The sequence below is a fragment of the Pelecanus crispus genome, chromosome 12 (genome assembly GCF_030463565.1).
Source record: "Pelecanus crispus isolate bPelCri1 chromosome 12, bPelCri1.pri, whole genome shotgun sequence".
In the NCBI taxonomy this organism is placed as follows: domain Eukaryota; kingdom Metazoa; phylum Chordata; class Aves; order Pelecaniformes; family Pelecanidae; genus Pelecanus; species Pelecanus crispus.
Genome location: NC_134654.1, coordinates 24,050,147 through 24,075,315, shown reverse-complemented (window position 1 = coordinate 24,075,315; position 25,169 = coordinate 24,050,147). Strand labels below are relative to the sequence as shown.

Genomic DNA, 25,169 nt, shown 5'->3' with positions numbered 1-25,169 from the left:
GGGGCTTTACAGGGGCAAATTCTAGTCCGGACAAGAAGAGCTGGGAGGCTATCTGACTACAAGCAGTGAAACTGAGGAAGAGATTTTTCGTGAATTTACTAAATACTGTAATAAGTGGTAGTTTATAGCTCGGGTATCAGCCTCTGGTTCCCTGCCCAATGTTGTTTTGCTTTCACCACTCTTACTTTCTTCAAAACACATCTACATCCAGATAAAAGCTTCTTTGAGATTTTTATTTATTTGGAGGTTTCTACATGTGATGGAAAAGCTTTAAATGCTAGATGCAGAACCAGCTTTGGATCTAGGTAAATTTTGCACTCACCAAAACAAATTTGAGCCAAATTTAGAAGTAGTGCCATATGACATGCTCTTGGGGAGTGAGAGCTGGCTGTAGGCCCAGATCTGACAAAGATCTTTTGCACATTTTTATCTTTATACTCTGAATAGTTCCAGTGATCATTCTGTCAACCTGAAGTACTAAAACATCATCAGGTTGGCCTTCAAGATTTAAAAGATGTGTTCTTTAAACCAAAGGACTTTTAAAAAAAGGTATATTAAAATTTGCTTTCTGCTTACTGAGCCTTAAGGAAATATCTGTGTCATGTTTTCCAGTCTTTTTCTGTGCAAGGACAGAATTTTTTTTTTCCCCCTCAAATGAATCTGGAGGTTCTCATGCAGACTTACAAGTTTCAGAAATAGGATTTTAGGCAGATGTCATATATTGTAAGATTCTTGGTAGGAACTGAGAGAGTTGGCAACATAGGCAACACAGCACTGAGTCATTGAAGCACTTGCTTAAAGCTTGCAGAATCAGTGCCTTGGATCATCATTTCTTTGGGGCAAGAGTCGTAATTGTGCTAAGTGATGCACATGCAGGTATGTGTAAGTGTGTATAGCTTCACTCTTCTGATGATTGCTTTACGTATCTGCTTCACGTGCCTGCTTCGGTCTTCTCATTGCACCAGTTTCAGTCCCTCATGCAGCTGGTCCAGTGAAAGTACCAATGCATTAAAGATGATTACAGGCCAATGACTGATGCTCTTATCCTGTGGAAATCATGGGGGGAGTGAGTAAGAAGATGGCAGAGAGTCTGATTTACCTTCAGGGCAGGTGTCTTTTGGAGAAAGCCAGCATACCCGCAAGAGCAAGAAAAAAAAAACTCTGAAAAATACTATGGAATTTCTCCAGATAACAACCAGAAAATTAAATGTTGTGTAAATGAGGACAACAAAATTAGTGTGTAGCTGGAAACAACAGAGATACCAGCATTCAAAGGGTATTACTGATGTATTTTAATTAAAAATTAAAGCAGCTTAGGGGCTGACCTAAAGTGTTGGCAGTGAAATCAAGCCAAATCCAAGAATGTTTGTTTTCCATACAGCACTTAGCAGCCCCAGCTGAGATCAGCCAATACTGCTACAAGGTTTTACAAAGAGTGTAATTACACAGCCTCTGTCCCAAACATCTTGCTGGTTTAGTGTGACAGACAGAGGGTGGGTTTTACACGTGGAGAAATACAGCATAGAAAAGGTGTTTTTCCCTCTGTGAAACAAAAAATATTTATGAGAGAGGAGGTGAATACAGATCTCAAGTCTGAAGGGAATACTATACCTACAAGAATATTCTTTCTTGTCAGTTTTGTGACAATCCACATTGTTACTTTTATTGTGTAACGGAAATATTTTTATTGTAGTTTAACTAAAGAGGTCAGTTGAATACCATATATTTTTACCATATATTTTTATCACAATTTGTCTGTGTTTGCATTTGTCTATGTCTATGTGTCCACTGTAATCACTGTAGGTGCCCATGGAAGGATGAGACTTGAATACTACAGGGCTAAACAATGCTGTTGCTGCCTAGTTTGGGGCACATTTGAACACGGACAGAAAATGTTGCATGCAGTTTGAATTTCATATATTAAAATTCCTGGCTAGACTATTAAAATCTATTTTCATAACCAGCAAGTGGACAAAGCGAAATGAAAGCAGCTTTGCTGGACCTGCAAGACACAGATAAACAGTGAAGCAGAACTCAGCCATAAAATTCCTGTTTCTGTGGGCAGGGCTAGCAGGTAAAGCTAATGAACCGTCAAAGACATACTGTGGCAGTACCCATGTCTTTTCAGACTGCAGAAAATGTATTTTCCCTTGCAAGATACTATCTTTAGCCAAGCTCCCTCTGAGCTTAATTATTTACAGATTGTAATTACTGATTTCCCCATACTGATCCTTCCTTAAATACATCCTTCTTTTTGGGGCAGGCTGTGGGAAAAAGTGTTGCAGCATCTTTAGGTGCTCTGTGTTGGTACAGCCCTGGCATTGCTTAGGACTGGGAAGGCCTCAGTATAAAAGTGATTCTGCACACTTTTTCTTCAAAAGATCCTGATTTCTTAAAACTTTCACAGGAGAAGGTAACTTTCCCAGGAATTTCTTGGGAAGGTTTCTTGTGTCTAAACTACTCTGGAAAAAACTTACAGAATGAAAAATACTTGTGGACTACAAGGCTTGTTCCAAAGTTCATGAAATGCCAAAATTTTCTTTGACTTTAAGAACACTATATTGGATTATTGAAGTCATCATAAATGACCTAAAAACTGTCTGGGAAAGGCACCTACTGTGTTAGGCAAGTGGCATAGGACCGAAAATTCTAAAAAGTTGACCCAGTAGATTTTTGGCTTCATCAGATCTCTTGTGAAGAGACCCATACTAGGTTCTTTATAACCGTTGAAAAGAAAGCCTAAAGCATGTTTTGAAATGCAAGTCATGGTCTCTTTCAGTATAGTCTGCTCTGTGGAGACAGAAGAGTCATAAATGGTTTCTGGGACAGCATATTTAGTTTAATTGCTACTTCACTCAACAAAACCCTGATAAAATCCATAATAAGCAAAGCAACACTCCATAAGCTTTTTTATGGTTGCAATATATAGGGATTCCCATTTGTCTTGCTGGCATTATTTATATGAAACCTTCTACTACATACAGGCTAGGGCTGAATTTCAGAATTTTATGGCCAACCCTGACTAAACAATGCCCCATATTGTAGTCATTTTATTAAAACAATTGGAATATGATCCTATTGTAATTTTATATAATAATATTCTTCAGCAATACTTTTCTACTGTTACTGTGAGGGTGACTATTGACTCTCAGTTGCTTAGCATTCTGGCGCATACATACTTGTATGTATATGTATGCACGCTTTTAATTGGGGCGTGGCTACTTGCCAGATTAACATACTAAGGACCACGATAAAGGGAATAAGTTTTACTCCAATAATGTAATCTAGTCAAATATTGCAATCAACCCTTTGACCTCAGACCTTTGGGAAATGCCTTAAGCTGTAGCTCACGTCACCTTTAGGCAATCATGAAACCTGTGCAGAAAGTCCTGTCTGGTATGGCTCCAGGAAGTCAAATAATAAGGCTCCTGGTGTAGGGACTGAATGAAATAAAGCCCTCTGTCCAGACAGCTGCTGTTGCTCATTCTGTGTGTATGGTGGGGGCAGAGGAAGAGGGGAGAAACGATGACTGGTAAAGGTCCAGTTAAAAGAATTATAGGAAACAAAAAAAGAAGTTGGTACAAGGGGAGGACAAGTGAATTATTGCACTATTTTAACCATTCCACTGGGGCTTTTGAAGCAGGAGTTGCAAATTAGGACAGTCCATACTAAGACTTGGAGCAACCTATAGCCTCTAAATATGGGCAGGAAATTACATACACATTATCTCCAGTCCTCACACTAATAAGAATCAACTATATTTTTGGTCATTGCAACTGATCTCTCAGGAGCACTCATCACCTTGAAAGGCAGAGATGTATCTAAAGAAAATGAATTTCTTCTTTAATATTGGAGAGAACTGGAAGGAATTCTTACTTCTAGAGTTTGTTCACTATACATGGATAGTTATAATATACATCCCTGCTTCCAGTCAGGAGATTTTAAAACAGCTAAATCAGAGCTTCAGAAATTCAAGATATTATTTATGCAGCCAAACTGTTGTATTGAGAGAAAAATAGTTTGGCTTGTAAACGTGGTGGCATAGAGAATACAAAACGGTGTCTTTGATAAAATCACATAGAATGGGAGGTTAGGCTTGCATGGTTTCTTATGAATGGTGTAATTTCTTGGGTTTCTGTCCTTAGCTGAGAATTAAATTTATGTGTTTGCACAAAGAAGGTAGTTGAGTACATAGTCTTGTGTTAAGATGTAGCACTGAGGTTAAGAAGATGAGGGTTAGCTATTGGCCTAAGAGTTGCAAACTGTTTGATTCTGGCCATGTTACCTAATTTCTCGAATTCTAGTGTGTTGTAAAATAAAGATAGTATTTCCTTTCTCCCACTGTTCTATGGAATAAGCTTCTCACACCAAAGACTTAGTTTTTTCTGTGTTTCTGCACATTGCTCAATATATTGTGGCAAATGATTACCTTACTGAGAAGTTTGGATAACCTGATTTGTCCAGTCAGTTTTCTGCTATTCAGATTTGCACTGCCCTAATAACCAAGAATGGTTATTTGGAGAAAATACTTTGGAGAAAAGTAATGACGGAATTTGATTCAAATTTTTGGGTGCACATTTTGGAAGCAGAATTTCTTTTTGCTGTGAAGAGCTGTGATTTTCATTAAGATCTGTCTTAAACATAAATCACTGAAATGAAGAAAGTGATTTCTTAAGTTGCAAAACCTAGAAGCACCAAGAGCTTGAAGCGCAGCTAATGTTTTCTGAAGTATTTAGAAGTTTGATTTTTTTCTTCTCTAACTTACATATTACAAATTATGAAAGTTACTATCAAGCAGCATTTTCCTACATATCTTTAACTTTGAAGAAAGCACTTAATACAGGATATTATTAGTTATATGCAGTTAATATATTAACATTTTTCTCATCCAGAATTGAGGCTGAACAGGAAAATCATCAGAAAATAAACATTTCTAAAGAAATGAAAGCTATTTTTATTTTGCTTTCTGTTTGAATTTAGCTTGAGACTGTGCAATCCTTTTATAAAACTAAAATATTGTATAGGAAGACTGATATTTCTAATTTAAACCTCATCTCCTTATAAACTGTTTTAATCTAGATACCTTTGAAGTCTGAACAGCATTTCCTCAGATGTTGCTTTTGTATATTTGATGGCTTCTCTGTGTAAAGATATTAGTAAATAATTTAATGTTTATTTTTAGTATAAAAATCTAGAGGATTCTTGCATGACTTGATAGACAAATCTCATAGGTATTACCATGCTGCCCTCTGGAGTACAGTGACAAAGCATGCGTATGATAAAAGTTTTACAGGCATCTGCTGTTCCTCTTTGCATCCAGGAAAATTATCACCGGAACAAGTAAAGCCTTGGCTGTGCTCTTTGAAAGGGAGGAAGAATATGTAGTGTTTCACTTCACTTAGCCCAGAATTTTTTTGGGGGTGTATCATGTTTTCGCTAGATATGTATTACTCTGTAGGATTTTATCCCTGGTTAGACCCAGAAGTGTTTGATTAAAATATACTCGATTATTGTAATATCACCTTAGTGCTTGTTTTGAAATTCTTTAGTGTAGCTTTTAATGTTTGGTCTAGAAGCAGCAGCTTGAGGTTTCTCAGCAAAACGGAATTTTGTTATCCAGAGGTGCAAGACCAGTGTCAGACTGTCTCATTGAATCAACCTTTTGTGGCTCCTATTGTAACCTAAGCCTCAGAAATCCTGGGACTGTACTCAGAGAAAGTAGTTGATCAGCACTAGGTATCAAAGACAACAACAAAACACATCATTTTTCCTCACAAGCTCAAAAAACCCTGAGACATTTGGAAGCCATATGTATCTGTTGTTTCCTAAATTAATTCATCTTTTTCCAAGATTTTTCTTGTGGAAAAATTAGAAATTCCCCTTCACTCCTCCCTCTTCCCCCTCCCTTCCCCCAAATTGCTTTAATCCTGTATAAGAATGAAAACAAAGGTCAGGAATTTATGTTATCTCTAAGTTCTGCAAAAAAAATGTGGCATTTTGGCCCAGTTTGAATTACTTTAATGTCTTTTTAGGAATCTTATACTTGATATTTAGCATAAAGATTCCCGGTTGCAGACTGTATATAGTTGGAAGTGTGGTTAAAAGACAGCACAGGTCCACAAGTACAAAGTACAACAAACCACTACTTTATCGTGTTTCTCCAATACAAAGAGACTTTAAAGTGTATATAATTTATGTTCATTTCTGGGTCCTTTCTCTGCTTCCATAGTAGGAAACAATGCACAAATTAAAAGCAAAGATTGTTATCTTCAAAAGTGTTTTTAGGGACTTTACAACACATGTGAGCAGCTAATTAAACTGTTAGAAGTCACTGAATATTTTAAATATTAATATTTTAATATTTTCCATTGGAAGTCAACAGGAATTAGGTACCTTATTTCTTTAAGTCCCTTTTTAATGTAACAAGGTGCCTTTCTTTAGGTGCCTAAAGACTTCTGAAAATCTACTTTTGTCAAGTTTAGGGTTTCAGGTCAGACATAAAGAAAATGTAAGCTAATTGACAGGAATAGCAGATCACATACAGACTGACAAGTCATGAAAAATTACGGTCACAGGAGTCTGCAACACTCAGTATGGTGGGAACATTAAACTGCGTTTCAGTATAACCAAGTAAAGTACCATATATAAGTAAAAAGCTACCTGTGAAAAAGATCTGAGAATTCTGTGGAAGGCTCAACAGAACATGACTTTCCACCTCTAGAATCCCTTGGCCAACAGAGTGAATGCAAATACTTGTGTTTAGGAAAAGGAGACTCTGAATAAAAGTAGAGGGATTATATTGTCTTTGTATTTGGCACTGGTGATACAACTCTTGAAATCTTTGCCAGATTCAGGTGCTATATGTCTTTAAAATTGCTAAGAATCTGGGCAGGCTTAAGTAGGAGCCACAGGAATGATGAAAAAGATTACTAAAAGCTCCTTTGGCTTGCAGGAATGATGCAGTGTTAGTGTCTTCATGTGCAGTGAATTCCTTTGCAGTTTCCTTTATCCCTTGATACCAATCTTATCCCTACAATACTCAGTAGCTACTAAATTTAGGGACTCTGTAGAGAAAACAGAGAAGTCCCCAAGATAATGACAGCAGTGGAGACATCAAGGCATTGAGCTGATAGGGAATGACGAGAGAAAGGTACTAGCTGATGGACTCTAATTACCTAGAAAAAACTTGGTAAAGGGGCATTCCCAGACAATAAGGAAAACATATTGGAATTCTCACTGGAAGCAGGGGGCGAGAAGGATGACTTAGATACATATCTGTTTTTTTCAAATGATATTATAACCTCCTACAAGCATTAAATTAAATTGTTAATTGCTTCACAGTCATATTATATAAGCAGCACTGTAACTACAGGTGGCTCAAATATAGGATCAGAAGTCTCCTGAACACTGTAGCTGTTCAGTTTTGGATTGGATCTTCACTATCCAAATTGTACTTCAATAGCAGCTCGGTTGATAAATGAGTCATTATCAGGTTTTTGGTGATTGAACCTAGTGTATGTTGGTAGAAAAGGAAGGAAAGTAAGCCCAGGTGTCCTGGTATTTAAATCTTAAATTGACAGTACTGTGTCCTCTACTGTGGAGTTTGTCCTAGTAAAAGCTCACTCTGACTTTTTAGAAGGCTTAAGATTCTAACTCCCTCCAGCAGTTTTAGAGATACCAGCTTGTCTTCATAATCTCTAAGGAGAGAAGGTTTAATATTACTAAATAATTGTTTGGGGAATATATTCCCCATACAAGTGAAGACTTCTTTGTGTGCACATTACCTGCACAGTGAAAAAAACCATTATTATGTCCTAACTTTTTTTTGAGAAAACATAGCATCAATGAATAAATCCACAATATCAGGGTAAATATTTTTAAAGAGGATCCAAAAACAGATCAGAGCACAAAGGTAGCTTTACTAACAGCTTTTACTAAGATTAAATATATATAAATGTATGTATATATCTCCCAAGACAAAATACACAGCTTCATATAATCTGCTAAAGAGAAAAGTAAATATTTTGCAACCACAAATGAAGTCAAAGCATAACATTGTGGTGAGACTTAAGAGGAGTTAACAGACCAAAATGTCTCATTATTTCACAAATTATAGCATCATGAAAAAATACTCCTTTAGTTTCAGGATACTTAGCTCTGTTCTATGAAATAAAAATATGTGGTTAAAACAAAGCACTGTTTCAAGTACAGCTCCGGAAGCTGGCTTAACTCAGTGTGATAGGTGGGTAGACTGCAGCGTGAGTGACACTTGAGTCTGCACTTCAGGTATAAGAAATGCATTTCTTTCCACACTCGCTGGCACGCTGACAGAGCTTCATGCACAACATAATCTTATGCCCAAATGAAGGAGCCAGGCTTTCTCAGGCAAGGTGATACAGTTAATGCTTTTGGTTCCTTTTGCTAATTAAGGATAAAAATGCATTTGGTGGCCATGACCTGGTTTGTAGTGGATGCCAGGAGCCAAGTTCTGCCCTCAGTTACACCCTGTAGCTCCCCTGAAGTCCGTAGTGGTGCCAAGTGTAACTGAGGGAAGAATTCAGCTGTTCAAATATGCCCATGGTTACCAAGCCAACTGGCAGCAATTGCAAGGGAATAATAGGAGTGTTGAGGGCAAGAACTGAGGAGCCTTCGCAGGGCGGTCTGGAGATCTGCACAGTGCTTGTCTACAGACTGTCTGGCCTCCTGAAGTCAAAGCTATTAGTTTTTCCTACTTGCTCAAACGTACTGCATACAAAAAAAGCCTTTCACTGGGGAACTCTGATAAATGCCCACCATGTGGGGCTCCTGCAATCTCTTAGTCCATTGTATCAGCAGCCTTTTGTTTGTGCCAGACCTAACCTAGAAGTTTCATGGGGCAGAGAGCAGATCTGAATACATTTCAAATTTCTAAAACAGTGAACCATTATTAACAAAGAAGAGCTGAGTAGCTTCCAGGCTACTTATGACACAGACAAACTCACCTTCTTGCGGCACAGCTAGTTAGTTATTTAGTGCTTCATATTGCTCAAATAGGCTTACTGGCTCATAGAGTGACTCCCATCTGAGGGAACAACAAAGATTATTTTCATTTGATAGATGAGGAATAATATCTTAAAGTATTTGTCTGGAGTCACACTGGAAGAAAGGAACTGAAACTCTGCTATCTTTAGTTTTAGTGCCCTCATATGTTAGTTGTTAAACCTGTACCAGCTAGTACTACATTAGCTGTTTGTAGCCTTGGTGAAGTCCTGGAGCTTTAATCTTTTGGTGTAGAAGACTTCTTGACACTGAATAACCTCAAGTTCTGGTTTTAAAATGGAAACCAAAACATAACAATCTTTTTACGGGACAAGTGGGTTCTTTGAACTCCTGCTCAAATAGCTGTATACTATTTGAAAACGATAAGCTTCACCAGAACAGATTAAACCCCCCTGGCAGCCATTTCTATTCAGTTTCATGGACAGAAAACAATAAAGATGTAATGAAAAATCAGATGGACTGAACTAAGAGGGTCCAGTTGTTGCAGGCAGAGGGCAGTCATTGTAGGGGAAGGGAAGTAGGGAAGGGGAAAAAGGGTTCCTGTAAATGTACAAAGGGTAAACCCCCTCTGACACCAAAAATTATGTCCTTGATGAATATTGTGACAAGAAATTCCCTGTTTGTCTTACAAGGACATCACAAAATGGAACTGCTGCCATGGAAGTCATGTGTACTATTTCATATATATACGGCTAACAGAAGAAAAGTAAGCAAAGAAGTAAGGAGGGATACCACTCTAAAGCATCAGTGGGACCTACACCGGTGTTGAGTTTCTGTTGTAAGAGAAGTACTGCTTTATTACAATCCTCCACTTCCACTGTTTCCATAAAGTTGGAATTTGACAAATATGCTTGCTAATTTTTCAATGCTTTAGGCAGCACTAAACACGTTCAGAGCCTTTAATCAAATAGAATACTATTGTTCTCTGGAATAGAGACAATACCACCAATAATTCTTTTATTGTGTATGCTTTACATGTGGAAACATCAGACTCTTATCAAGCCAAACTGAGAAGCTATTTCTAGTTTTGAATAAAGAAATTGATGCTCATTTTGTTTTGATTGATGATCACTTCATTTTGAAAAGCTCATTAGACAGGCAAATTATTAAAAAGAATTGGATGGAATATGCATATCTGGAACAGGTTAGAATTCATTAATCAGACTTTCAGCTGAAATAAATCTTTCTTGGTCCATTTAAAATAGTAGAAGTGTTCTGATTTGTACCAGTTCACTCTTCCCCATCCTTTGCATTGCACACACATTATCATTTGAAAAGGTCTTAAATACAGTAAATCAAACAGGCAAATACAGGAATAAATACACAGCAAGACATTAAATCTTTCTTAAAGGCACTTTTGTTCTGTGAGTTCTATAACTAAGAAATCCATAATCACTGTAATCATTTCTTTCATGCTAAGCATGCAGATCCTTCCATTTTCTCTGGGGCAAATTCAGAATAAATCTTCCCTGCAAGAACAAATTTCTTCCACCTCCAACAGTTTATTGTGAAGTCTGCAGTTCCTGACAATTACTGCAATTATACAAAAAGAATTTGCACTTGTATGGTATTGTGCAATCTAAAAGATATCAAAGGGGCACTTCACATGCAATATACAAAGACCAAACTCATTCTTCCCGTCATTTCTGGAAGAAAATATAAAGGCATTTCTCTACAAGAAAATATATACTTCAGTATTTAGAATGTGAGGCAAGAAATTATTCAACAATTCAAATCTGAAGGGAATGTGAAGTGGGAAGAATGTTAATTGCTTAAGCAAGGATTGGCCCATTAGATTCATAAATCAGTTTTGCTTATCTAAAGCTCTTTCTTCCCAATGATACAGAAGTACAAATGGTTCAAAAGGGGAAGACTAATACGTGCAATATCTCAAACTTTGCCTCAGTGTCTTCTAGGCAGCTGTTGTACAGCATGTTGACAATACCCAAAGGTGGGAGGGCAGAGACACAAGGTACTCAGCTGTAAAATGAGCCCATTCTAATTATGCTAAAAGATCCTATACCTTCAGATGGATGAATGTCGTTTATTGAATCACTCCTCATTGAAGAAACTGCTTTCTAATTATATTTTCTCTGGAGAGAGATCCATCTTCAATTATCTTTTCAGATTTTCATTGAAAAAGAAAATTATCTTTCAATTAAAAAAGAAGGTTGGAAATGAAAACTACCTTCACAATTCCTTTTTTTTTTTCCACAAGAAGAGGGGATTGAAGGAAAATACCTTATTTAAAAGTAAGGCAACAGTCTATTCTTTCCTCATCGTCCTGTTAAAAATGGTGAAGGGCAGTCAAAATCAGAATTGCTGTTTTTTAGAGCTGTGTTTAAATGTGATACACTCCACACTACTGCATGAAGAGGACCAGTCTCAGACGGCTGTTTTACATGAATTACATGACAGTCAGAGGAGGTAGTGCTGATTTACACCAGCTGTAGGATTGACTCAAAGACTATAATGTTGGGTTTTGGTTGGTTTGTTTTTCTTGTTTTGTTTCATGGGGTTTTTTTAATCACTCTAGCTGCTTCAGTACTCATCAGGATGATATTTTATAATCTCAGTGCTGAACAGTCCACAGTTTCATGGCTCTGCATCTGTTATGGTATTGAGGCCAGGGGTCCATATAAATTATTAAAAATGGCAAGGGATGGAGAGAGGGAGAATTCTTTTTTTTCTGTGCTGGTTTTTATATGGTACTGTATGCCATAGAGAAATAAAATAACATAAAGATCAAGTCACCCATAAAGGTGGGGGGTTTTGTGTAGAAGCAACATTCATAGGCATGAAAAACCCAAACAAAACTCTGCTCTTATACCCAGTACAGATTCTAAGACAACTGAAGAGCATTTCTGTGACCACTGAGTATGTCATCATTTCATCCTCCTGTTGCAGAGTTTGCTGAGAAACAACATGAAAATGAATACTCCCACACTACCACTGTGACAGAAGATACATCCATAAGATCTGCATATAGAAAACACTTTGCCCATAGCTCTTATGCCTGGATCTATGTTACCCTTAGAAGCCTCTCTGTTCATAAAATGGACATGGGACAATGTGATGCTGGAGATGTAAAGCATGCTGTGGGATATGGTATACCAGTTTACCTCCTGCAGTCTTTCTGGGGAGGAGAATATCAGAGGTCCAGAGGAGAGTCAGCATGATCTGAAGAACAGTTTGGAAGATGGGCAAGGACATAATAATCTATCAGTATAGCCCTCTAAGCATATGTCCTGAAATTTTAATGGCATGTGGTTGTATCTCTTTGTATCTGAATTTTAAGTCATTTCATCATCATCCTAAAGTGTCTTAGGATTTCATAAATACAGACATTCTTAGATTGATTTAAAACATCCTTTTCTATCAATGAAAGCATGAACATGGGATATTTTAATCAAACAAGGATGTGTTATTTTCCTTAGAATCACTAATGAGAAATCTAGAAGAATAACAAACTCTAGAGAATGGAAACTCGTATTATAATCATGCTGAATATAACAAAACTGCTAATACTATAGAAGACAGTGTGATATACTAATCCTGGTAAAAATAATGTTAATCAGCCGCTGTGAAAAAAACAGTTCTGCAAGTACAGCAAAAGCTAAGTAGCAATCTCTTTCCCATGCAAAGCGTCCTTCCTGGCAGATCCAACTCAGGAAATATTTTAAATATGCAGACTGCTCACAAGTGTTCTGATCTGGTTGGAGAGAAATTCATTACACCATACATAATACATACATACAGTCTGTGATATGGATGATTCACTTTAAAGTACGCCATTTATTCCAATGCATTTAGCTGATTAGCAGGGAGAAGATAAAGCATTTTTGACAAATGTTAGTAATTTTCCGATTGTTGAATTTACTTACAGTGATGGTGAATTTACTGAGTTGCTGCTGGATTTTTTCTACAAAGGACACCTTGATATGCTTCATTCATGTGGAACATCTGAAATGAATAACAAGGAACGGATGGAATTTTCAAGAGGAAAAGAAAATAATAAAACGCCCACCATAAAAACTAATTCTCTATAAATAATCTCAATCAGGAAAACCTTTACCCCTGAGACAATCCAAGGCTGCCTTTTTAGTAGCAGTTTCCCTTGTGACAAGAGCAAACTTTCCCATGCCACAAATCGTTCCCGTCTGTCATTTTGATATAATCTGAAGGAAAGCCATCCTACCATCATAATGTGCCCCATTTTTTTCAGGCTCAGATAGGGACATATTTGCATATTTGGTTGGTAGGACTTACTGAGCTTAGAACCAGTAATTATGATCTTTCTGGCTGTTTTTCATACTTTAGACCAGCAATTTCGTTTTTGTAGCGAAGCCCTCGCTTAATTTTCTTCTCAAGCTTAATCCATTTCTGCTGATGTTCTTCTTTTGGATCAGCTTTTCCAGTTATCATTGTGTTGCCTAGTTTATATGACACGATTCACATTGTAGAAGAAAGATGTTGGTATTTGTGAAGAGGATGTAGCAAAAGGTCCCATGGATCAGTATAGTAGTGCTGTTTATTCAGAAACTGAAGACATGTTTTCTGTTTCCTTGATGGAATGGCCTTTCCTTTAATCCTGTGAAGAAGTCTGTCTCAGTCTCTTCTAGAAGCTGATTTTAATGAAGTCTGATTTGTGAAGAGGGCTGTTTCCTACACGCTTCAGCAGCCTCTCTTTTTGTAACATACCTATCATTAAGGTCACAGAACATAAGCAGTTCCAGATCTGTCATTAACAGCTCCCGGGATTGCTACCTTTGTTGCGTGGTTTCTTATTCCGTTGCTGTGGTTGCAACAATAGGAAATTGTTTGACAGGAAAGCAATACTCTTCTATTAATTCATATCAAGCCTGTTTTGATCGTAAGTTAGGAAAAGCAAATAGTTTTTCTTCAGTGGGAAATAACTACATTTGCCATTGGTTTTGGGTTATGTACATTGAAAAGAAAATAACTAGCTAATGGGCAGGTTTTTAGATGCTTTTTTCACTCTTTGGTAGCCTGAGGGGAGATGTATTATTTGCCGAGCCAGGAGATTTGTAAGCCTGGTTTGAGTTATTGACTGTGTGGGTTTGTACTCCACAAGGAATTCCAGTAATAAAAAGCTCATTCCTAGCCTACGTTATTGGTCATCCATCTTGGACAGATGGTAGAAGACGTGAACTGATACTGATCCTATAAAACGGAAAGCATTGTCTCAGAAGAGCCTGAATGGTGACTTGAATATATATAAAGATGGGAGAGGAACCAGAAAAGGGAGGCAGCGACCAAGCTTGCAGGCCTTTGCTCAAGAAGATCGTTTATAGATACATCACTGCTGTGTCCTATGATGATAAATTGGAGAGGTAATGACTAGCTCCTGGAGTCATTGTAGCAGTGAGGATCACTTGCAGGCTGAGTGGTAAAGCCACAGCTTTGGCTGTTGGGTAGGAAAAAGACTAAAGGATGCCCCAAAGAGTAGGCACATTCCCATTTTTACAAAGCATACCATTTTGGGATTGATTCCGAGTTGTTCTTACACACAACAGTGCAAAATGACAACATTCCACTGTTTTTGTTGTTTTATAAAGGTTATAAAATGTTAGTCCAATGCAGTTCAAAAGGAAATGAAGGTTTGATCTGTAATCTGCTTCTTATAACACCAGAGGGCTGTTGCAGATCTCACCAGCACTCTTATTTGATATTTTTATCAAATTCAAGAAACAAATGTTACAAATTTGACTTGGATCTTACTGTTTTTAGCATTCTATTCACTATAGGATGAAGTTGGACTGAAGTATATTTTGCTAGATGTTATTGAAGGGTTCTTGCACGTTGCAAGGTAGAAGTGGCTAGAAATAGAAAAGGATTCTCTTTGAACTATCACAAAAGAATCACAATGGGCTGCTTTTCTATGTGCTCTCCTAGAAATTACTCTCAAGTATTACTCCTACTCTAGTTGCAAGCTATGTAATTCTATTAACTGGAAAAGAATGACTTCTTATAATATACTTTCACCAAATAGAGCCATGAAGACAGCTACCTCAATTATGTAAAAATTATTATACTAAGAGGCTGTCACAAACTTCTTATGAAAACATGATGACTGCACTTGGCAGCAGCTAGTGTGACATTGTCAATAAAACAAAGCAATTTTACAATAGCATGTTTTGAAATGCTATAGAATTTATTAAACTACTTAATCTCAGTGGGACAAACCATCAAGATACTGTTCAGCTGCTTCAGTAAAAATAAAGCATAAATAAGAACTTACAGGTTTGATCCAAGATAAAGAGTTGAGAGAGAATGCAATTCACTTTTTTTTTTTTACTTCGAGCCATGTTTGAAAAAAACAATCTTTAAATCCTTTGAAAACTTTGTATGTCAACTTAAACTTATAATTTTACCTTTAGGGCTTAATCAGTTGACTGCTGAAGTAGGTAGAAGACTTTTAAAGCTTTCAGTGGGTATTGAATGAAGCTCATACATACTGCTTGCTTCAGTTTGTCAACTTGCTGTGGAATATACTATAAAAAAGAAGAGTATAGCTGAGGGACTTTTTTTCAATACTGTCCAAACTGAGTGAATAATTATCCTAACCTTTCCAGTTCCTGAGCAGCATCTCTATTTAGAGAAACAAGATGAGTTTTAAATGAGAGAAATGCAGAAAAGACTTGTGCATGAGGCTTTTCCCACAAATATTTTAACTCTGCACTGTCCATGCTAGTTATAAGCCATACTTGAAGTTCTCCTTACACATTTTGAAGAGCTGGCCCAAAATTCAAATCAAGAGTGTTATGGACTCTGATAAGTTTTGGATCAAGTTTTGAACTATTTCCACACAAACTTTTTTTTTTTTTATTTCAACTTTCCTACTACTACACCAGTAACAACTGTAGTTGTCAATAAACATGAGATATTCAGTGCTGACAGCTAAAGTTATTTTAGTCACATACTACTTAACAGTGCTTAGAGTCTGTACAGTTAAAATATGGTTTTCATTTGGCAGTCTTTTTTGTGGTTCAGCATCATTTCCCTCCAAGTGTCTTATCAGCATCCAGAAGTTGGTCTCATAAAGCAAACAGCAAAACTTTAATTATATTCTTTTCATAATGAGTCAAGGGTCCAAACTTTGACCATGAAATTGCCTTAGTCTTGAATGTTGACAAATTTTTACCATATGATCTTAGGAAAACCTTCATGGGAGACCATCTGTAGGCCACCTGAGAATTCTGCGGGTTTTATTTAATAGAGGGAAAGACAGACCTATCCTGGCTAAGGATTATGGGATTATTGGCTCATTGAGCAACTTCACTCTTCTAATGTTGTCTCTGAAGGTAATAGTCTTCACTTTTTCAGCACGGTTTCTGCCGTGCCTCTTGTCTGATTTTGGAACTTTTTCATTGTTACAATCTCATTTCACTCCATATAAATAGAGGACAGATCACAGGGCCAGACCAAAAGTCACCATGCCACTCAAATATATCCTAAGCTTCATAGATCAACTGATAGGAAATGTAATCTTTTTATCTAATGCTCCCATGTGTCATATTAAAATATTTTATTTCAGTTGGATGACAGAGGCTGAGTCTACTGCATAGCACTAGATGGCAGTAACATATTACACTTCCCAGTGAAATCATCAACTCACTGTGTCATTAGTCATCTGGGTTGGGAAACGTAAACTAAGTGCAAAACAGAACCACATTTCTTTCCTGAGTTTGTTTTGGTCTGCAGTCTGAAGTTGATCTAAGCTGACCACAAAAACCATTTCTCATGCTGCATACAGCATACTTCCCTGCAAGGGTGAGCTAATTAAGCTCTTTATGTGTCTGCCAAGAAAACTGGAGATATTGGTAGTTCAGACACCAGCAAAATCAAACAGCTTTATGTGTATCACATTTAACCAAATCTGCCATCATGCAATTGCATTGAAGATTAGATAACTGTGATTAATATCAATGGTATAGTGTACAAAAGTGTAGCTTCAGTTAGTCTTGCATGGAGATTTTTCATCAGGTGTAAATTGACATAACTGTACAAGAGTCTCTGTTCTTATTGTCCAAAACAGATGTGAATCAGTCTGTGAATTGTTAAACACTTGCATGTTTTCACTGCAGAAGCTTCTGTTAGCAATGTGCTGATACTGAAGTGATAGATGTGTTCACCTGAAAGACGTGGAGCTATGATTTAAGAAATACCCAAGCCCTCTTATCAAAGATGGATTTTTGCTTTCACCAAAACACCTCTTGATTGTGGACCAAGCAGACTTCTTTGCTGAGGCAAAGTTTTCACTAATAAAAGTTTGTGTGAGTGAACTTGGATGAACTATCTTGAGTGAAGGTTCACCCAAAGGAGTGTTGTAGAGTTGACCATATGCTGTTTATTTCATGATAAAGTTGAAGTGTCTTGCAGGGTTTTGTAGTGACTGATCCAGAAAACTTGAGTTTCACTTCTTGTTCTGCTGTTGACTGAGTGGATCGCTTTGTCTTGTGTTCTGTCTTTAAAATATAAATAATGATGATTAACTGTTTATGAAAGCACGTCAAGATAAACTAATGAAAGTAGGTTTTAGTTGCAATTGCTACTGACTATTAAGTCATATCCTCTCATTTCATTTCAGCCATAATGAGGATTCTATCCCGTTCTTTGCACTTCATTGCTCCATGCTCCTTCAGACAGACCCAATGTTTTATGAACAGAACCAGTAAGTCACTTTAGTTTTACACTAGTTCCTTTTCTCCCTCCGACTTTTCACAAATAGGGTCCTTACCGTGTAAATCTCTTTAGAGGCCTTATACATTTTTACCATGAGCTGTGTGGTGACATATAATGTTATTTTTATATATATTTGAGAGAGCAAGAGAGAATAATCTAGATCTTTCCAGACCCTGCTCTCCTCAAATGAAAATCTTAGTGCCAGAATCCATCTCTTGAGCCAATATTTATTCATGCATGAGGAAAGGCTTCAGTCTGAGATATTGGCATTATACCTCAGTAAGTCTCAGTGAGAAACTGCAAACTGTAAGAAACTTCCATGAGTGATATTTTGGACAATGCTTAAACTTCTTCTTGGTCTACTTTTAAGATGCTACGTTTTTATTTTATAAGTCTAAGTGAAATATCTGTACTCTGATCTTCCTGCTCAGGTTGTTTGGTATTTTACTCCGTGAGAAATTTTGTGACGCTGAGATTACCCACTGTGAAATGTATTTATTACTCTTTAAGATTTTAAGGATCAGAATTTGTTCCAAAATGTTAATTCCAGCTCCTCTTGAAAACACCCTTACTATGATGGTGCAGTTTCAAACAGCCTATGTAATGAAGCAAGGTAATATTTTTCCTAATGTGCTAAGGTTTTGGGTTCCTTTGGAGTGATCTCACTGAAGCAGAGGTTAGTTCAGGCCAGCACCTCAGTTTAAAAACAGTTTTGCTGAAAGAAGAGTTTGGAAGACTTGGAGAGTAACAAGAGGGCATTTTTCTATGCCACGTCATAACAATATGCAATAGAGCAGTCTTCGCCTAAAGCAGACATCACTCTGCATTGCAGATTTTTATATCTTCCTAATTGTTACTTAGAAAAAGAATTGAGGATTTGATCTGTAAGTTCAAGGTGCTGAGGGACTTTGCATTGGGCTTTAAAGATTTAGGTGTTTTTGTTAAACAGCTGGCTAAATAACTAACGTGAAAATGATTGCTATCAGTGTATTCCTATTTGGTTACAACAGCTATAATTTTGAATAAATCTTTATTATTTCTCCTTCCAATCTGCAAATTGCCTTTTATAGATCTAATTAAACTTATTCCATGCCCTTTCACACTAAATATTGATCAGACAAAGCTTAGTTTCATGAAATTTCTATGTTCAAAGAACATTGTAAAATCTTCTTTGTCCCTGGTAAGACAAAACCCACCAACCCTTTTCTAAGAATACAAAATAGCAGTGTTGTTTTTTACTCTGGTTAGTTCATTACCATCTGTGATCAGCACAAGTGATCTACTGATGTTGCTAAAATGAGAGAGCTGTGAGATATGGCTGGCTGCAATTAGTATTTGTCAGTTCCCAGGAGGTAGGAAACAATATTTTCATCTGTTTCCCTGGCTGTGATGAAGATACTATTAATGCATTTACATACTGTGAAGCTAGAGAGATAGTATCTTGACTTCTGATAGAGTGCTGTTGCATTTACTGAGGGAGATTTGGGTCAAATGAATCGTATTTACAAGCCAATGGGGGGAAAAGCATGGTCCAGTTCCAGTTCACTGTTCCTGTTTATTTTAAACAGAAAAAGCAGTTAAACAGCCCGAGTCTACAGCTACATTTACTTTTTGTCCCACTTTTTCTTTCATTACTTCAGGTTTTTTTGGTAACTTGCAGAAGTAGATTTATAACTACAAATAACATCCTCAAAAGAGGAATAAATGTCCTTTCCAAATGTTTTGTACGTCCCAATTTGATGTGCATCAGTAATGTGTTCCAATGGGGAATTTCAGTGTTCCTTGAAACCATCAATCTTCTGCATAGTTATTAGACCCATATGAAAGATGGTGTAAAGAGAAGCACACAAATATTAAGTGACCCTTACAGGGACACAGTAAACTAGTAATATAATTGAGTAAATAATCCCATTCAGCCCTGCTGAATCTAAAGGCTAGCTTTCTAACCCTAAATGGGATTAGCAAAAATTTCTAAGCTTTTAATCTAGCAAGTGCTATCCTTTTAAAGACTTGTCTCTAAAAGTCCGGACACTTTGAAAGACTTCTGTCATTAAATGCCCACGACCTAAACAGCTTTGTTTTGGGCCTTTTTAATAAAACAGTTGAATTAATTTTTTAAAACTCTTAGATCACAATGGATTGTATGCAAATTGAATTACATTATAATCTGCCTTTGTAAATGAAAGCAGTAGCAGCCAATTGCAGAGACAATGTCGGGCATTTTGCATTTTCTTAATTTGTTTTAGAATGGGTCTCTTTGAAACTGCCTAATGTTCAGCTGTACCATACATTATGAGATTGCAAAACAGAGTGTTCTGTAGGGAGAGAAAATATTTTAGGGTGTTGCCTTTTGCAGCACTGCAGGAAAAAGCCATGTTCAGCTTATTTGTTATCCAGGGTGGTTTCTTGCAGAGGGAACAAAATATCTGTAGAACTTTTCAAGAAGGTTTCCTGTCGTTGTGCACAATTTGTGTGAGGTTTTGCAGCCATAATTTTACAAAGCGAGAAGCAAACACTCTTGCTAAATTCAGGGGAAAATGGCCCCAGTCTGCTCAGTGATGCCACAGTCTATTAGTTCCATTTCCCAGGAACTCTGTTTTATACAATCATCACCACTAGGTGTCACCAAAAAAAAAAAAAAAAAAAAAAATCTGGTAACCCCTCACAGGCACTGTTTTCATTAAGTGATAAAATCACAGAATGTTTAAAAATACAGTTTGGTCAGTATGAGAGAATAATTTACAGCCGTGATAGGTTGATTGGAAATGTATCTCCTGAAAAGAATTAATCTGTAGATTCTTCCCCTTTTTTCACTATCAGTGATTCACTTCAGCAGGGCAATAGGACACTTTTTTTGTAATCTCTTGTGTGCATACTGGAAAGTGATTTGGAAAATGTGACAAGTTTCTAAGCACTGTTTATTTTGCCCTGTGGGATTGGTTTAGAAGAGTGCCTAATGCTAAGGCACTGTAAGGATTTAGTAAACATAAGCACTGAAGCAGAAAACAAGTAGGTGAAATACTAGAAAATCAATGTCTGTCTTAGGTTACAAGCATACAAGAGAGGCTGGTGGGTAGACTCCTCTAGGTGACTGCTGTGTCACTTTTTGAAAAAAGGAAGAGTGTGGGACTGAGAAGGCATCAGAATCTATGGCTGAGTGGAGATACCAAGAGATGAAGTCATAGACAACCAGGTATAGCTCCACATTTTGGGAACTGCAAAGGTCCAGATATAAGCCAGACCTAACAAGGACAGACTGATCATGCAGAACAGCTACTAGAAAAAAGAAATCAGTCAAATTTTTCAGTTGTTTAAAGAAATACAAAGTATTTGGTGAATTTGGGGAGGAGCAGAAGGAATATTTTATGTTAACCTAGGCAGTTTTGACTAATAATCCAAAAGATACTACCAGCTAGAAGTTTAAAAGACTAAATGGCATTTCACCCATTGTGTTTTTATTAGTAGTAAATGAAAGCATGAAACTGAGTGCTGCTTTGTTCACATGGTGACCAGGAAAAATTCAGAAGATAAAAAGAATTAATTTCTTTTGGCACGCTGGAAGTGAACAGGAATTGAAGAGACTGGGTAGCTGGAAGGCAAAGCAAAACTCCCACTGTCTTAGTGTAGGACTTCACCCTGTGTTTACAGCAGGCAGTTGCAGACTGCAATTAATATATCTAAGAACAAGGCTGACAGCTCATAATTTTGCTGAGTTTCGCTGTTTGGGGGAGACTTAAAACTTCAAGTTGCCAAATCTTAGTATTTACTTGGTTTTCAAACATATTTGCAGTCTTCATGGTTAAGAAGCTTGAAAACAAATTTTCTAAGATGCCTTCTATCAGATGACAGAAATATATGTTTTGCACGTGCGCATGTGTGTTTGTGTAAGGAGGATATTAATACAATTTTGAAGGTATTGTCTTGAGGTTTCTGATTCATTGAGACAGTGAAACTGCAGGGTAAAATTTCTGTATAGTACCACCAGAATTTACCTCTGTGTACGTGAGCAAGTGGATCCTCACGTAGACCTGAGTGAGGGTCCTTCCTAGGAACTGATACTCCCAATTCAGAATTTGCCTCAGTGTTTTCTTCAAGTAATGGCCACATCCTACTGTTTTTCACAGACGAAAGTATTAGAGCCATACTTTAGCCTCTGAATAGCATGAATTAGCAAAATACTTATGTTTTTTTAAACGAAATCACTTTTTTTTCAAATTTTCTGGTCTTTTTCCAACCCTGTGTGAAACATCAGGAAAGTATCAGGAAAAAGGAAACCAAATGCTGGTGTGACTTCTCAGCTAAAAAAAAAAATATGATACTGTGTCCACATAGCTTCTCTTTCTCCAAATCCCCAATGTTGTAGTCGGCACAGATCAGTAAGCAGTGTGTGCCCAGTGGTGCCCTTGTTTGTTACACTGTACCTGTGGCCCTTTCCTAATGCTTTGATATGCTTTCCTGGTTCTACTGTGTTTGGGTACCCAGTTTCCTGTAGTCTTTCCTCACTATTAACCTCTATTTACTGCCCTTTTCCAGGTGCTGCTTTGCCCTCACTTACTTCACATGCATGCCTTTCTGTGCATAGGTATTTTTGTTTTCCTTCCCTTCTGCCACATTTCAGAGGCAGTAATCCTGTGCTTGCAACCTCTGCCAGTTGACTCACCAGACTGCATATGCGAGGTCATTCTGTAAGACAATGAGGCTGCCAATTTAGCAATATCATCCGCTGGATCAGAACGCATTGGTTTTGTTTCTCAGCTTCCTCAAGTAATCACTATCTGCTGTCCTAAGTCCATTAACTAAAGATCTTATTTCCTGTGCAGATGTGGTTACCTCTCTAGATGACTCTACTGAAGCAAAAGTTAGGATAATGATAAATATATTTATTTCTATCCTGCAAGGCCCCTTTGGTTTCCCAAACTGTGGCCTTCCAATACAAATGAAACAAAATAGTATTTGAAGTCATATGGCAGACTGGGTTGCCTTACTTTGAGATTGCTGGCTTCAAGATGGGAGTTTAGTCTGTTACTTGTAAACAGTTTGAGAGATTAACATTTTTGTACCTGGACTGTGCTGCCCTGTACAGCAACTCTTCAACACAGGCAGAATCGATCCAGGTCAATGGGGAAAAGAGGCAGGATTCTTCTAAAGGCTCTGCTGAGAGGGAAGTAATACTGTGCAGCAAAGTTGATGTTAAAATTCTTAAACAGTGTTTGTGGGGGTGGCGGTGACTTTTCACTGCTGCTTGTGACATACAGCTGTGAGAGGAGGAGAGAGTTAATTGTTTCTGCAGATTTAAGACTTTGTCTTTGTTTTCTCAAGAGTATTAGCTACTTTTCAGCAGTGGAAAAGGCTGTTAGTAGTTGAAAAATGTTAAATTTGTTTCACAAAAGAAAAGTAAAAATACTGTTTTCCTTATTTTTCCATGACAATTGGAGCATTGTCCCAGTTTTCCCCCCAAACCTGAAGATTTATTTTCCTCGCTGCTATCCCTCTCTTTGCATCTTTCTCTAGCTCCATTTTATTTTTAATAATAAAAAAAATTGGAAAGTGGGAGGAAAATGAGGTGGGGAAAGCTTAAATATTTTGTATCTGCATTTGAAACTAATTAATAAATATTTTTTTAAGTCTGTTTTAAAACTGAGTGAAAAATTTGAACTTATTCCACTGCTTATTTGTGTACTTTACCACATTACAGACTTCATTAGTACTTGAAAAATACTTGCTTGATAAATAGCAACTGACAGACAGAAATCTGGAGTGCTCAGTATTTGTCCTTTCAACCCACCTAAAAGCATGTGACATTAGAATAGCCTTCTACAATATCTGCAATTTCCTCTAGTATCCCCAGTGAACCAGTTGAGCTTTGTGGATGCTTGCTTCACTAACAAAAATAGACTGCACTATCCTAGTTCGCTGATGTTTCATTCATTTGATCTCTCTGCTGTGAAAACTACTGAAGACATACTACTGATACTGCTATTCTGAAGAGTTAAAAAAGGAATACTTCTGGTTTTCCTCCTTGTTTGCTACTGTAGGCAATGAACTTATTCTTACTCCCAAACAAAACAGTGTTGGAATTGGAGCCTCTGTGCAAGGCAAGGGTAGAGCAATGCAGATTATTTTTTTTTACTTTTCAAAATATTAGGAGAAAATGGAAAACTGCTAAAGTTGAAGATATCTTATTGAGGGAAGAATTCTCTAAGAGCTTGGTGTTTCCATTAGTGCAACAGTGCTAAACTAATACAGGTTTGCAATTTTTAAAGTCAGAAGACAGTATTTACTGGGATTCTAGCAAACATTTTTGTTCTTAGTTGGCACAGCAAGCCAAAAATGTCGCAATTTCATAATATGTCTCTGCTTAATGAAAAAGGGGAACAAATGTACCTGAAAAATTGCCCTGTTCTTCTAATGGAAATCTGCTGAAAGGTTTTCTTATAAAATACAATATACATATACTTTTTCACATCATTTTAAACAAAAACATATTCTGTTTTCAGAATGCTGCTTAATGCTGACCAATGTAATTTCATGTTCAGTACTGTTTTTTCAGCCCAGTTTGCATTTCCCCCCCTCATTTTTCTTAGTTACCAACTCCAAAAGGCATAATTCTTATTCCCACATAAATCCAGATACATAGATCCACATAAATGTTTTGGGAATGAAAATTCATCCAAAATTTCTATAATACAGTAAAATGCACAACCACTGACAGGCATAAAAATAATAGGTGGGTAGGAGAAGATCCTTGAGAGCGATGTTTGCGCTTTACTCTCCAGAGCAGGAAGTATGGCTAAGTTGGTAGCTCACTGGACTAAGATGTCAGAAGGTCAGATCACAATTTAGGATTTGGGCTCATCCCAAATGTTGACACAGTATTGAAGGGGGAAGGGAAAGGGAAAGGCACGTGACAGTAAAGGACACTGTATTCACCAGTAAACATTGATTGGAAATATCCATCATTGGACCAGGTAGAGCAAAGTCCACTATAGAATCAACACAAAGACTTCTTAATTTTCTGTTCCTAAATATTGAATTAGGCTGGTAATGAACACCAGGTCTGGTGAAGAAGACCCTACTTACTAACACTAAATATCCTTTAATACTAATTTAATTATAATTAAATATAATTGAGTATATATTCCCATCTGACAAAAAAAAAAAAAAAAAAGAGTCTCACCATGTATAAGGCTAAAATTTTGTGAGCACTATTTGGCTCAGCATGTTGTCTTTAAAAATACTGTGCCATGATAGGTACGGTAAAACTAGAGGATCATTGTGGAATACTTAGATATTCTAAATCTGTATTTCATCTTCTTTTTTTATTACATCTCAACCTTGCCTGGTTGAGCCTTTCCCAGCTTTAACCTTTCAAATACAATCTACAGCTGCTGGGTGCAACAGGAAATGAACAATAACTGGCATCA

The 25,169-nt window shown here is 37.1% G+C and overlaps 1 long non-coding RNA gene across 1 annotated transcript; it reads right to left on the bottom strand.

Annotated features, from left to right (window-relative positions):
• Positions 1–331: 331 nt before the first annotated feature.
• On the bottom strand, positions 332–15,678 carry LOC142594662 (uncharacterized). The gene is made up of 3 exons (XR_012831530.1): positions 15,435–15,678; positions 12,924–13,002; positions 332–1,046 (listed from the first exon to the last, which is right to left on the bottom strand). It is a non-coding gene; the product is annotated as an uncharacterized LOC142594662 (long non-coding RNA).
• Between the last annotated feature and the right edge of the window lie 9,491 nt (positions 15,679–25,169).